This window comes from Mercenaria mercenaria, chromosome 2 (assembly GCF_021730395.1).
Source record: "Mercenaria mercenaria strain notata chromosome 2, MADL_Memer_1, whole genome shotgun sequence".
Lineage (NCBI taxonomy): Eukaryota > Metazoa > Mollusca > Bivalvia > Venerida > Veneridae > Mercenaria > Mercenaria mercenaria.
Window position 1 is genome coordinate 83,562,591 of NC_069362.1, and position 12,762 is coordinate 83,575,352.

The 12,762-nt window shown below is 35.5% G+C and overlaps 1 long non-coding RNA gene across 1 annotated transcript; it reads right to left on the reverse strand.

Moving 5' to 3' along the window:
* Positions 1–110: 110 nt before the first annotated feature.
* LOC123562862 (uncharacterized) lies at positions 111–8,828 on the reverse strand. The gene is made up of 3 exons (XR_006688661.2): positions 7,929–8,828; positions 4,733–4,836; positions 111–3,758 (listed from the first exon to the last, which is right to left on the reverse strand). It is a non-coding gene; the product is annotated as an uncharacterized LOC123562862 (long non-coding RNA).
* Between the last annotated feature and the right edge of the window lie 3,934 nt (positions 8,829–12,762).

A 12,762-nucleotide genomic window follows, 5' to 3' on the forward strand; every position in this document is an offset into this window, starting at 1 on the left:
CGGACAGACAGACAGACAATCTGAAACCAGCATACACCCCCTTACAACTTTGTTGTCGGGGGGTACAACAAAACTTTTGGATTAAAATTTGCATATATAAAAACTGACAATTGATTTCATATTGAATTTTTTGCCAGCTGTCATATAAGTTATTTATAGTAACAATAAAATGGAATTAATCCAAAAAAAATCGATCATAATTCCACACAAAACTCTTTTCCAACTATAGATAGGTCAAAATACACCTGAAATGTCTATTTAACATCAATGCTGTACCACATAAAAGTGGTGTTGATTTTGCTGTACAGCCAGTAATGAAAATGTAAGAATATCCTCCATTGATAGTAACAATAAGGGAACGGAACATTTGTGCCAAGTTACATCAAACTTTCTCCATGAATGAAAGATGCTCAGGAAGAAGTCATTCTTAAATTGATCTTGTGTGACCTTGGCCTTACACCTAGGGACCTAGTTCTTGTGCATAATACAATCAATCTTACAGTAGTGTACGTTTTTGCCAAGTTACACCAAATCCCTCCATGCTTGAAGAGAAATTGCTATGAACAAAGTCATTTTTGTATCTGACATTTGGCCACTAAGTGTGACTTTAGACCAAGGACTCGGGTTTTGCGGATGACATGTTGTCTCGTCCCAGGGTATATTTTTGCATGACAAAGTTATAGATCACACAGGAAAAAAATCCTATTGACCTTTGATCTTATAATCGGGATCATTTGTGCCAAGTAATATTGTGATCCCTTGATGGACGACAGAGTTCTGGACGGGATAGCAGAAAAACCCTTTTGATGTTTGACCTCCGAGATTTTGATGTGTTTTGCACATTACGTGCTGTGTTAACCTGGGGAACATTAGTGCCAAGTAATATTAAGATCCCTTAATGGACTGCAGAGTTATGGACCGGACATGAAAAAAGCCCTGTTGAGCTTGACCTTTGAGCCAGGGATCCTGATTTTGTGCATGACATGTTGTCTCATGAAGGGGAACATAGGTGCCAGGTGATATTTAATTCCCAAATTTCATAAACCTCAATTTAAAAATACAGCCTCCATGGCATACAAAACGTTTTTCTTTGATTTGTGTTAGCAGCCTAGTTTTTGACAGTTTAACTATACTCAAACTTGACCTTAATTTCACCACGGCTATCAATCTGACCAATTTTCATGAAGATCAATTGAAAACTAGAGCTGCTTTGGAGAAAAGTTTTACGGCACACCAACACATACTGTGAAATCATTAATATTCGTGGGGGACTAATTTTCGTGGATTTCGTGGTTGAGTCAATCCACAAAATTTAATCCCAATGAACACGTAAAATTCCCATTCATTTTATCTTCAAAAGTTGAAATCCACGAATTCCTTACAGTAATAGGGTATATGGCACCAAACAGGACTACAAATTTTGGTTCCACATCTCATTTACATCGAAATAAAAATATGGGGTATAGAATCAAAATTTGCATACCTGCTGGAATCATAGAGTTACTGCAAAACCAATTGCTAAGACCCTATTAGTTGCCACTTACAATCATGCAAGGGTAAGGCGGTGGTTCCAATTCTTTTCATACAAAAATCGTCCAAAAACCACATGGGGCTCATCTAAATAGCAAGTCCGTCTTTATATACTGTTTACTCAGTACAATTCAAGGGCTAGAACTCCAAAATGCCTGGACCGATTTCGCTCATTATCAAACTTGTCCGAGGTCTTATGGTCATACACATTTTGTTCAAATTTGGTTAAGATCTGATGATAAATGTTCTACTTAGAGTGCGGACAAGAGCAAAAAGACCGATTTTTCGGTAATTCAAGGGCCGTAACTCCAGAATGCCTGAACCGATTCTTGGCAAAGGTTTTATGGTCAAAGATATTTTGTTCAAGTTTGGTGAAGATTGGATGACAAATGTTCGACTTAGAGTGCAGAGAAGAGTAAAAAGGCCGATTTTTCAGTAATTCAAGGGCCCTAACTCCGAAATGCTTAGACCGATTTGGCTAGTTATCAAACTTTGCTGAGGTCTTATGGTCAAACACATTTTGGTAAAGTCTGGTGGAGATTGGATAAGAAATGTTTTACTTGGGGTGTGGACAAGAGTAAAAAGGTCGATTTTTCGGTAATTCAAAGGCCGTAACTCCGAAATGCCAAGACTGATTTGGCTAGTTATCGAACTTTGCCGAGGTCTTATGGTCTAACACATTTTGGTAAAGTTAAGATCGGATGATAAATGTTCTACTTAGAGTGCGGACAAGAGCAAAAAGACCAATTTTTCGGTAATTCAAGGGCCGTAACTCCAAAATGCCTGAACTGATTCTTGGCCAAGATCTTATAGTCAAACACATTTTGTTAATGTTTGGTGAAGATCGGATGAGAAATGTTCGACTTAGAATGCGGACAAGAGTAAATAGCCTGATTTTTGGTAATTCAAGGGCCATAACTCCAATATGCCTTGACCGATTTGACTAGTTATCAAAGTTGGCCGAGGTCTCATGATCAAACACATGTTGTTAAATTTTGGTGAAAATCAGATGAGAAATTATCAACTTAGAGTGCGGACAGCTTTGTGACAGACAGACACACAGACTGGAGTGAATCAATATGTCTCCCACACCACTGTGGCGGGAGACATAAATACAGTTTTTACCCTATACACAAGGTTTTTCTTTGATTTGACCTAGTGATCTAGTTTTTTATTAAAGATGACCCATATTCTATGCATATGCAACCATTTGAATGATTTCCCCTTATTTGTGACAAATGTACCAGTAGGGGGCACACCCTGTGTCCTACAGACACATTCTAGTTTATGTTTTTCAAAAGCCATTTTTTGTAAACAAATAAGTTCTCGTCTCAAACAACTTCACGCGAGATAAAGAACGGTAACTCTATCGTGTAAAATCTTGTGAGGAAGCGTCTCAAAGTCGCTGAAAACAGTCTAAATATCGATTCGGGAGCCTGATTTCACAGTCGCTTGTCGCATAAGGCAGGGGGTTGCTTAATTCAGACTCTTTTAATAGTAAATTGCGTCTGGAGCATAAAATAGGGTCGCATATGACAAGGAGTCGCTAAATACAGGGGGTCGTGAAGGCAGTTTTGACTATTTCAGGGGCCATAACTCTGAAAATAGGGGGCGGAGCCAGATGAGAAATAGGAGGTGCGCAAGTTCATATCATGATTAAGGCTCATGCAAGGTTTCATGAATCTATATCAAATACTTTTTGAGCTAGGCGTGTCACATGGTAAAAATGTGCATTTTTTACTATTTCATGGGCTGTAACTCTGAAAATAGAGGGCCGAGCCAGACGAAAAATAGGAGGTGCGCAAGTTCGTATCATGATAAAGACTCCTGCAAGGTTTCATCAATTTATATCAAATACTTTACGAGCTAGGTACATCACGAACTTTGGACGGACAGACGGATGCACGGACAAGACCAAATCTATATACCCCCACCACTCATGGGTGGGGGGGGGGGCTGCACAAAAATTCTCATTTGCACAATCTTCTTTTAAACCTATTCTTCATAGCAAATTTTGGAAAAAAATTTCTGAATTTGTGATACTATTTGCTTTTTAGGTACATCTAGAATTTTATTGAGTTCCTCATTTTTAATTTTTTTGTCTCCTATTTTAACCGTTATTTCAACAGAAATATTTGCAGCTGTCAAGTTTATGTCTCTGTATTCCTTTGCTGCATCACAGTAGTCTACAATGTGTTGTGGAATCAATTTCCCATTGATCTTTTTGTCTGAAAAGATAAGTTATGAAGATGGAAATAAAAAGTTACAGGAAAACTATAAAGTTGTCCATATGTCATTGAAGCCACCATCTTATTATTATTATTTTTTCAGTGGAAACCATCTTCAATTGAAGCATGTTAAATTAGAAGTTTGAATCAAATTGTATTTAGACTGTTTCACATTTGTGCAACCTTGAATTGTTACATTGAAAAAGTGTAAGAGTACATAAAATTTCTTCACTATCATAGCCTAATTTGTAAGACACCAAATGCTTTAGTATTCGATTTGAAGTCCCTGAAGCAGAAATATTACCCTGAAATTAATGTTAAAATATCTATAGAGTTTTTATCCAGTGTCTGGCTTAGTAGGTCAGAAGGGGACATAATTTGGCCTAAATACATATCAGTGTCATGGGACTCCAGTGTTTTTTCCCACTACATTGGGATTGGGACTGGGGCCTTTACAATTGGGAAAGATGTGTCATAAAATTCATAAATTGGGAATTGTTAAAAGTAATATTTTTTTATTCAAATGTCACATTTAAAGAAAAAATTGTATTAATTTATCATTATGCATTAAGTTATCAAACTTTCTTGTGTTTCAAATGATGAATGTTTCAGACTAGTTTCAAAAAGTTGAAAAAAAAGACAATTAATTTAAATTAAGGAATTTAAGCTTTGAAATTGGGAACAAATCATACTAATTGCTTTTGGGAATGGGGCCCAATTTTGGTCCTAAATAGGCCAGTAAAAAATTACTGGACTAATTGCTAGGCTAATTAAATAGGGTCTCACAACCTCAGGGCAAGCAGAATAGCTAGACTAATCTTGGGATAGTCAAGTTAAAGATAGTCACAGAAATAAAGTCTGTTATTTATGGTCATCTTCACATCAAGGTATTTCATGATTGCAACTTGTAATGTAGGTGTATGTATAAACTTTTTATGTCTTTGTTACCCAGAAAAAAATGGTTACATCTTTACCTTTGAATTTTTCCAAATTTTCTGCATACTCCGGATATGCATCCTCCGCCTTACCCTATGATGTACAGCTAGTCTGATTTACAAAGATAGTTCTCAATTGTGATCTGAAACAGAAAAGAAGAGGTTGTAGAACACCAAATTACCCTCTTGATGCATTCAGTAATTGCAATCATTTTAGGTTATTGTGCACTGGACATATGATGTCCTGACCAGAAACCAATAATTATGGGTCATTTACCAGTAAAAAATGACATTTGTGTTAAATCTGACCATAAACCAAAGCATTCTGTTGTTTATTTATTTTTTTTTTTTTGGGGGGGGGGGGGGGGGGGGGGATTGCTACTGTTCTGCATCAATGTGACCTTGGCCTTTGACCTGCTGCCTTTTAAATCAATAGGGATAATCTCCTGTCAGGATCAACATCTCTATCTAGTATCATGATCCTAGGTCAAAGCATTTTCAAGATGTTGTCTGGAAACTGCTGAACTGTTCCGGGTCATTGTGAACTTGACCTTTGACATTCTTGTCTTGGATCTTTGCTTTGGATTCAGTGTAACAGAGAGAGATAGAGAGAGAGAATTTAGGATTTTGGCTGGGTTTTCCGAGAGATTTCAAAGACATTTCCAGCTAGTAAAGTAGGTCTGTCCAGACAGATGGATAGGTGGAAAGACAGACAGATGGAATAATGAGTCTCATGATAACCTTTTTGTTCATTCAATATGTGGACAAGTATTTATCCTAGGACCTTGAAACTTCACAGGTATGTTGGTCTTCATATGTACATAACCCTATTGATTTCAAGGTCACTGGGTCAAAGGCATGCTCACAGCAACCGGAACATTGAAAATGGTTTCTGCTCCTGGACAAGTATTTCTTCTAGGACCTTGAAACTTCATAGGTATGTTAGTCTTGATGTGTATATGACCCTAATTGATTTAAGAGTCACTGTGTCACAGGTCAAGGTCACAGGGAACTGAACATGTTAACCTTTTTGTTCATTCGCTATGCAGACAATTATTTCACATAGGACCTTAAAATTTCATAGGCATGTTGGTTTTGACTGTACATGGCCTGTATAATTATTTCTGGGTCACTAGGTCAAAGGTCAAGGTCACAGAGACTGAAACTGGTTTCTGCCTAATATTTGGACCATTATTCCATCTAGGATCTTGAAACTTCATACATATGTTTGTCTTCATGTGAACTTGACCCCTGCAGTTACCAGGGTCCCTGTGCAAAGTTCATGCTTACTTTGAACATTGAATATGGTTTCTGTTCAATACCCAGATAATTATTTGACCTGGGACCTTGAAACTTTATAGGTATGTTGATCTTGATGTGTACCTGACCACCATAGATTACAGGGTCAAGGGTCAATTTCACAGGGACCTCAACATTGAAAAATGTTGTTGTTTTTTTTATTTAATTTTTTTTACACCAACTTATTTCTTTAATTTCAATTTCTCCCTGTCCATTTTTATACCCCCACCAAACATGTTTGAGGGGGGTATATAGGAGTCAGTTTTGTCGCGTCCCGTCCCGTCCCGTCGCGTCCCGAAATCTATTATCTCAGTTATTACCAAATGGATTTGATTCAAACTTAAAATACATGTTCCACCTTATCACCCACATCATGTGACACAAGGTGCATAACTCTGACACAAAGTTTTCATGAATTATGTCCCCTTTTACTTAGAATTTAAGGTTAATTTTGTTGTATTTTCACTATATCTCAGTTATTACTAAATGGATTTGATTCAAACTTAAAATAGATGTTCCACCTCATCACCCACATCATGTGACACAAGGTGCATAACTCTGACACCATTTTTTTATGAATTATGCCCCTTTTTACTTAGAATTTAAGGTTGATTTTGAAGTATTTTCACTATATCTCAGTTACTACAAAATGGATTTCATTCAAACTTAAAATAGATGTTCCACATCATGTGTCCACATCATGTGACACAAGGTGCATAACTCTGACACTAAGTTTTCATGAATTATGTCCCCTTTTACTTAGAATTTAAGGTTAATTTTGTTGTATTTTCACTATATCTGAGTTATTCGATTCAAACTTAAAATAGTTGTTCCACCTCATCACCCAGATCATGTGACATAAGGTGCTTAACTCTGACATAATTTTTTTTATGAATTATGTCCCCTTTTACTTTAAATTTAAGGTTGATTTTGATGTATTTTCACTATATCTCAGTTATTACAAAATGGATTTGATTCAAACTTAAAATAGATGTTCCACCTCATCACCCACATCATGTGACACAAGGTGCATAACTCTGACACCAATTTTTCATGAATTATGCCCCTTTTAACTTAGAATTTAAGGTTAATTTTGATGTATTTTCACTATATCTCAGTTACTACTGAATGGATTTGATTCAGACTTAAAATAGATGTTCCACCTTATCACCCACATCATGTGACACAAGGTGCATAACTCTGACACTAATTTTTCTTGAATTGTGTCCCCTTTTACCTAGAATTTAAGGTTAATTTTGATGTATTTTCACTATATCTTATTCTGATTGGCTTAGAGCCAGAGGGAAGTAACCTTTTTTTAACTTTTGTACTGAGTTTCTTCCTCTTAAATTCAAGGAATTAGTCTATTTTTAGAAATCCTATTTTTAGATTTTCAATATTTTAGGTATTTTTCTAACTTTTTTATTATAAGTCCTATGTAAAAAGTAAATACATTTTTCTGTGGTAACATGGGTCGGTAAGACATTTTTTTTGTATTCACTTTCAGTGTATCTCTAATATTAGAGATTTTTTATATTTACTAGTATTACTATACTAGTATTATACTAGTATTAATTATATGTGGAAGCCCAGGATGAAGTACTCCAAAGACTAAGTATTTTTAAGATTTCTTATGGTTGCCATTCTTCTGTGACAAGACCGTATGGTGGGGGTATGAGTCACTCCTGTGACAGTTCTAGTTTTTCCTGTTTCCTTCAGTATTGCTTGGGGGTTATGCATTGCATGCCATTATTGTAACCTTAACTTGTTTTCAATTAATTTGGAATACCCAGCCAAAACGCCTTTGTTAGCTTATTGTCTTTAAAGTTATAATACTGGCCAGCGAAGATTACGTAGCGAATTTTTTTGGAAGGTCATTTTTCTACAGCAACGCATAAAACATCCGTTCACGAAGACATTGACTGGATAAATTTACCTGTAAATTGACAGATTCCACCGATGGAGGCGGATATAAAAAACGTTACTTTCGGTTTCAGTGACACAACTGCCATCATTCGGATACGTCCGTGACTACGCTAAAGGAAGTGGGCTAATCGTACGGTCCCGTATGAATAGTGAAATAAACCGCAGGTGGTTTTCGTACGGCAGTTTTGTATTACATTGTATTGAAGTCATTCAACTGATATGTTTTCAACCGATTTCTTTACTTTTCTTTAATTTTCAGTCGCACATAAACAGGAAATGATTTCGAATATAGAAAAAGGCTAATTTTATATCTGCAGGCAAAATAGTTGTCATCGTATGACACATATGCAGTAAGTGTGAAAAATAAAAATGTCATCTATAGAAGTTCACATCATCGTTTGAGTATCATGTAATATGCTTACTTTTTCTTTCATATTTCGGTTGATAAGACTAGAACTAATTATTGACAATAATAAGTCTTCTCTCTCTCTCTCTCTCTCTCTCTCTCTCTCTCTCTCTCTCTCACACTGAAAGACGCTGCTAAATATCTGAGCATAAAACTAAGTAAATAAATGTACACAATGTATCTCATTTAGTCAGAATATGTTGATAACATCACATCAAAAGCAAAGAATTCACTTAGATTCATCAGAAGGGGAATAAACAAAAAACAAAAACAAAAAACAGCTTACAACACAATGTCCGCCCACACCTTAAACACCTTAAACACTGCTCCTCTATAAAAATGAGACTAAAATTTACATGTCTTCACTTGGTATCAGCAGTGTTCCACAAGATTGGAGGACGGCTATCGTTGTCCCTGTATACATAAAGGGCCCATGAAGCAAAGCCAGCAATCACAAACCTATTCTCTTACTTGCAAATGCTTAATTCCAACTGATGGGGCATGTTTTAGTATCCAATATTATTAATCATCTAGATAATAAAATTTGCTAAATTCCTTCCAACATTGCTTCCGCTCAAAACACAGTGTTGTGAATCTCAGTTTTTATTAAATTTTAGTCAAGAATTTTTAGCTCGACTATTCGAAGAATAAGTAGAGCTATCCTACTCACCACGGCATCGGCGTCGGCATCGGCGTCACACCCTGGTTAAGTTTTTCGTACCAGTCCACATTTTGACAAAGTCTTTTGAGATAAAGCTTTGAAATTTTCAACACTTGTTTACCATCACCATGTCCAGTTATAGGCAAGAGTACATAACTCTGTCAAGCATTTTGACTGAATTATGGCCCCTTTTGACTTAGAAATCTTGGTTAAGTTTTTCGTACCAGTTCATATTTTGACAAAGTCTTTTGAGAAAAAGCTTTGAAACTTTCAACACTTGTTTACCATCACCATGTCCAGTTGTAGGCAAGAGTACATAACTCCATCAAGCATTTTGGTTGAATTATGGCCCCTTTTTGACTTAGAAATCTTGGTTAAGTTTTTCGTACCAGTCCACATTTTGACAAAGTCTTTTGAGATAAAGCTTTGAAACTTTCAACACTTGTTAACCATCACAATGTCCAGTTGTAGGCAAGAGTACATAACTCTGTCAAGCATTTTGACTGAATTATGGCCCCTTTTGACTTAGAAATCTTGGTTAAGTTTTTCGTACCAGTTCATATTTTGACAAAGTCTTTTGAGATAAAGCTTTGAAACTTTCAACACTTGTTTACCATCACAATGTCCAGTTGTAGGCAAGAGTACATAACTCCATCAAGCATTTTGACTGAATTATGGCCTCTTTTGACTTAGAAATCTTGGTTAAGTTTTTCGTACCAGTTTATATTTTGTGTAAAGTGTTTGACATATGGCTTTGAAACTTTTATATCTTGTTCAGTATAATAGTCTCTATCAATAGGCAAGAGAACGTAACTCTCTCGTCTTTTTTGGCTGAATTAGGGCCCCTTTTTGAACTTGGAAATTGGTTTTGTTTTGTATATGTCAATGTTTTGTCAGACTATTTGACATTTTGGCTTTTAACTTTAAACACTTGTTTTATCATTATGATTTCCATCTGTAGGCAAGAGTACATAACTCTGACAACTATTTTGACTGAATTATGGCCCTTTTTGGACTTTGAAATTTGTTCAGTTTTTTTTTAACAAGTCAGCATTTTGTCAAAACTATTTGAACTGTGGCTTTGAAACTTTTAACACTAGTTTATCAACATGATTTCCATCTGTAGGCAAGAGTACATAACTCTGTCAACTATTTTGACTGAATTATGGCCCTTTTTGGACTTGGAAATTAGTTAAATTTTTCATATAAGTCCATGTTTTGCCAGATATAAAACTTAACATATTTGCCATCATGGTCACACATTGCCATTTAGTGCAAGACGAAATCCACAAATACAGGAACATTTTTTGTTTAATCCATTTTTTTGTTTAGTCTGAAAAACTAGGGAAATATTTTGACCCCATTCTTCAATCAATTCTTCGAATAGTCGAGCGCGCTGTCATCCGACAGCTCTTGTTTATTACCTTGAAGCTAGTAAATAGACAGACCTAACAGTAATGGACTTTATCAAATCGTTTGTCAAAGTCGATCACAATCGTCTGGTCTATTATTATTATACCAGATTTATATAGCGCCCTTTTCATGATCAATTTCACGTTCAAAGGCACTTTACATAGTTCAAATGCAGCCACACAGGGCGCATAATTCATCCTCTATTAGTACAGACACAGAGCGATCTGAACAGAGGGACAGAGTGAGACAAAGCCACCCTGACAGAGAGATCAGAAATCAGATACCTTTTAATACAATACGAACACAAAAGGTCTTCAATGAGATATGCCACATCTGGTATCAAGGGTATGTCCTTAGGCCTTGCCTTTTCTTAACATGTCGACACCTGCCAGGCTCACTTAAAAGCACCGTAAGACTCGTTGTTGATGATACAGTAGTTTATCTCACTATAAATATCATGCATGATTGTGAGACTCTCTAGCAGTACCTCCATAAATTAGAGCTGTGGAAAAAGACCCGGTCAAAGGAGTTGAATTCCGATGATGCGAAGTGATTAGGGTATATAAGAAGAAATAAAAAACATTGCTTTTCGCTATAAGCTACATATCCATACATATCCATGAATTTAAAACTATAAAAATGCTTAATATTTAGGCGAGCCAGCAGTGTTAGATCACAAAAAAAGACAAACTAGACCCTAAAATACATGAAAAGAAATGATCAAACACGATGATAAATGTACAAATTTAAGAAAATCCTTTAAAAAAACATTTTAAAACCATAATTGGAATATTGCTAAATTTTTGGAAATAAACAATCTCTAACAAGGGATTAAAAAATTAAAAAAGGGCTGCCGAAAATTGTTAAATCAAGTATGTGTATGTTGTAGATGAAGCACCAGAAAGTTAACTGTAATGGTAAAGTTAAAAAAAGAGTTTCCTCTTGCATCCTGTTTCTTTTATTTAAAACTGTCTTTCGTCCATTTTTTTTTTTGGATCGTGGTTAGACTAAGGCCCTTTCCCTTTTTTTTCCCCCTTCTTCGCCCCATTTCCTCATTTTCCCCCGAACATTGACTCTAAAAAACCTACCACTCTTTTAAATTAGTGTATTTAAAAGGGTTTCGGGTGTTGTATATAAATGAATTATTGTGAATATATTTAAAATGTTTTAATGCGCAGTCAGTTCATATACCCATATAAAAAATTTAGAATACAAACGTGTTTTGTTTTCTTTTTAAAGCCACAACTTGGTATATTAGATCAAACACTAAAAACCCAAAATCAAGGGGGCCAGATTATTAAAACCGAATTCTTTTTTATTCTTTTTTTTTTTTTTTTCTGTTTTTTTTTTTTTTTTTTCTTTTTTTGGAGGCGTGGGCCGTGTTGATTTTCCCTTATTCCATGAACAGACTCAATCAAACCCAGTTGCAAATTTTTTACTGTTTGTATTGTTCTTTGGGGCTTCCCAGGGATCTACTTTTCATATTATATTAATCAGGGGTCGACCAGACGTCACCCCCTAGTCACAGTCTTTCATTTACAAAGGGGACATCTAGTTCTGGCAACATAACTTAAGACACTGTTTTTATTTTTGATGGTCGATTATTTAGTTATGGCGAACCCATTTTTTATCTACCGTATCAAACCCCAAAAAACTCGCAAAAGTCTTGGAGAAATATGTGTCATGCAACAGTTTTAGAGAGTGGTTTTTTGAAAACGTATCAAATTTTACCCATTTTTTAATTTATAAATCCCTTAAAAACTTAAAAAAAAAATACATTTTTTCCGAAAAAGTCAATAATAAAGATTCACTAAACCCATCGTTTTTCAAAAGAGGGTCCCCGACAGGTGACAACTGAATGCGGGCAAAATTTGCAGACAGGGGTCCAATTTTAAAATTGTGTTCAAATTATGTTGCATGGATTATTTATGCCCGATCAAAGAAAATTGATTAGTAAATTTTTTATAGTAAAAGGTGAGTCCATTGCATTTGATAAAATTATAGCTCAACAGATTTGGAACGAAGGGGTTAGGGGTCAGTACGGGTTTTATTTTGTCAGAGACCGTAACAGATATTTTAAAATCTTTGAGCTGAATTTTAGTAGGGTTTCTGTGCAGTGTAGACAAATTTATTTTTGAAAAGTCGGGCGTTTCCCAGCAGTAAAAGATTGTTCGTAGGGACCGTACAAAGGCCCCGCTAATCTATTTTAAGACACAAAAAACAACAGTCAGCACTTTGTATGCATTTTTGGTAAATGCCCTTTCCTTTTATTTAAAACAGGCTAAATTTTTAACATTAATGTTTTTTTTTTGAAATGGCATCGAAAAGCAAAATATTTGTAAAATTTTGCTTTATCCGTCGTTT